Source organism: Frankliniella occidentalis, unplaced genomic scaffold, assembly GCF_000697945.3.
Source record: "Frankliniella occidentalis isolate FOCC.00 unplaced genomic scaffold, Focc_3.1 Scaffold16, whole genome shotgun sequence".
In the NCBI taxonomy this organism is placed as follows: domain Eukaryota; kingdom Metazoa; phylum Arthropoda; class Insecta; order Thysanoptera; family Thripidae; genus Frankliniella; species Frankliniella occidentalis.
The window spans coordinates 2238938-2241936 of NW_026267146.1; the positions used below are offsets into that span (position 1 = coordinate 2238938).

Here is a 2999-nt window from a genome sequence, read left to right on the forward strand (position 1 = left end):
GAAATTCTGGTTTAGTTTTGTAAATAAAAGAGGCAATTCTTTTTAAGATTTTTTCCTTTATTTTCATTCAAAATACTCCATACATGTTTATACTAGTGTACATCCAGAAGAACCAACAATACCTTTCAGCAAATTATCAACCATCTTTCAGGTCCTAAAGGAAAATTTCATGCGTCCTGGTAGGAACAAAGCCGGCTCATACCAAAAAACAGAAAGTTGGTAAAGCAGAATAAATTTCTGATTGATGACCGGTAATTTCAACAACTAAAAAGGCGAAGGAAAAAAGAATGAGGACAAGGCTCACTATTTATTAATGTGGTCCATCACATTGTACATCAAATACACTCCATAAAACACTAAGGACACAAGAAAAAGACATATGCAACATTGGTAACTCATTACCAGATTGTTAGAAAGTTTCAAATATCACAGTTAATGCTAAACATGGCCCACGTAGTAGTGAACACAGACATGTCACAGCAACTGTAAATTTAACAAACTTTTTCAACATATAATAGTGTAACTATTTTCTGTGCCTACTGATGTCCTGATGGCAGTAATAAAAGTGATGAGAAAACACTATTAATTGCAAAATAAAGTCAATTCATCACCAAGACAACTAGAAGGGCTGCTGTTTAGAACGGCTCCCTTCAGAAAAATAACAATCAAATTTCTTTGATTTCCTTTTTTTCAAACTCAAATCGGAAAGAAAAAGACATCAAAGAGCTTCATAATCACACTTTGACCAACGTTGGTCTGCACTTTTAAAAAAGGTTGGAGGAGATTCGTGCAACAACAGTTGTAAATAAGTGCCTTTGCTCAAGATGTATATCACACTTAAATGCAAAAATAAGAAAGAAAATACATGAAATTTACTCCAGAACCTAGGCTAAAACACAGGACAAAGATACACTGACAGAATAAATATCACAGTGTTGGAAGAAACACAATCACACATACATATAAACAGATTGTGGAAGTCACTCTAACTATGAAACATAAAAATATGCTTGGCTTGGTCAACTTCACTACCAAAGATTTCTAAAAGGAATGAACACTCCACAAAAATCTAACTTCAAGAGAACAGAAGGTTTTACACAAAACATGACCTCACTTCAGTAAATCCAATTCAACAGGGGATATAACTGAGTTGAGCTATGTAAAAGAATGCTCATGGAAATGATTCACACAATTACTTTTGCATAATAAACAATTAAATAAGGGCAAAAAAAGAACAAAGAAGGCATACAAAAACTATCTACAGTATAAATATACAATGTTCTATAAAAATAACTAGACTTTTGTACAAGAATACTGCCAGGTTCCTAGGAATATCTTAAATAAAGTCAAAATAAGACTGCTACTGCCAAGAAATTAGGTTCAGAATTTGCATTTACAGAGGTTCTTTTATAGACATAAAACAATCATAATACAAATTTACTCCAAATATTGCTAAGCACTCCAAATGTAACGATACAGAATCTAGAACATTGCCAATTTAGATAATTTCCACAAAAAGGATTGATTTGGTGGTTCTCATAAAACTTTAACTCACCAGAAATTAGATAGTGATCTTTTCTGGAGAAAATTTCTCATTTAAAATACTTTGATGCAGTTTGAATTGACTGTATGAGAGATGAGATGATGTCTAAGCATCAACTAAAACTATTTCAGCCTCAAATTTACTTGAGACCATATCAATTTAATTAACAGCATTCAAGCAAGACTACCCTGTTCTAACAGCTCTAACAGAGCTGCTAAATTAAGTTCCAAGCAAAACTGAAGAACGTAAACAATGGTTTTAAAATACTATGACAGAATAAGAATGTAGCCAAGACATTACACTTTCATGAAACTGTGATAAAATCATCAACACAACAAGGTCTTCAATTGAGATCTGATTTACGGATACTTTTCTTATCATGAACACAAAATTAATTTGAATTTTGGAAAATAACAAATGTTGAAATAATACTCGATGCACATCCTCTGTCGAAGTTTGAGAAACTAATAGGGAGCAAATCTTGTGTTAGAAAGGAGGCAAGGTAAACTTTGAACAGTATCTCCTTGTATTTTCTTTCCTCGTTAATTCAAAAGCCCTCACTGAAAATTGATTGGGGCAAATATGGCATTGATCACCAATAAAATCAAAGGGACTACCTCCTTGGCGAGACAAAATGACATACTTCATTACAACCAAATTAACAAGTTACGCACAACCATATTGTTTCATTAAAAGTAACGACAAATTTCACAGATAACAAAAATTAAAGTGATCTGTAAAAAGTAACATTATTAAATTTTTGAATGCAGAACAACACAACAAGTTTTTATTGCTCAAAACAAATGCTAAAAGAGCGCACCACTTTGTCAAAAATTGAGTATTCATTTTAAAAGATATTAGAAAGGAAACCAATTAAGTCACTGCAAGCGGAAACAGGCTTGCTTCAAAATGGGAATCTAAAATTCTACATGAATTGTCAAGGTCAATAGGTAATAAGACCGAAGGATAACGGGTTGATTTGCAGCCAGATCCTTCAGTTACTCACACATTAGGCTTATAATGGAACCAAAGCTGATTTTTGCTGTTCCATTCTGTCAATCTGAAAACGAACAGCACACAATACGGATATGTGCTTCTCCAAACATCTAAACCAACATATCCTTCAACAAGGACACTTAAGACTTGGTAGATCGAGCTCGTCGCTGACGAGACTGTCTACCACTCAGAAGTCAGCTGACGCACCATTCAATCAATCACTATGCGATCAGACGGGGATGTTCTCCAGAACCGCTGGGAAGGGGGAAGAGGGTGTTAAAAGGGGGAGGGGAAAGGGGGGGGGGTGCCATGCAGTATCACGGGGAAAATAAAGAGATCCAAGTTTCGGGCTGACGCACCACATTCCTCCTAGTCCTCGCACAGGATCTCCATGAGGATGCGGCGCAGGCTGTCCAGCCCCGTGAGGAAGCCACAGTCCGGGCCGTGGTGCACGGTGCCC

General features: G+C 35.6%; 1 protein-coding gene across 4 annotated transcripts in view; it reads left to right on the forward strand.

The window, feature by feature from the left end:
- Nucleotides 1–2999, forward strand: part of LOC113209118 (uncharacterized) — an 18564-nt gene that overhangs the window by 14156 nt on the left and 1409 nt on the right. The window lies entirely within an intron of this gene.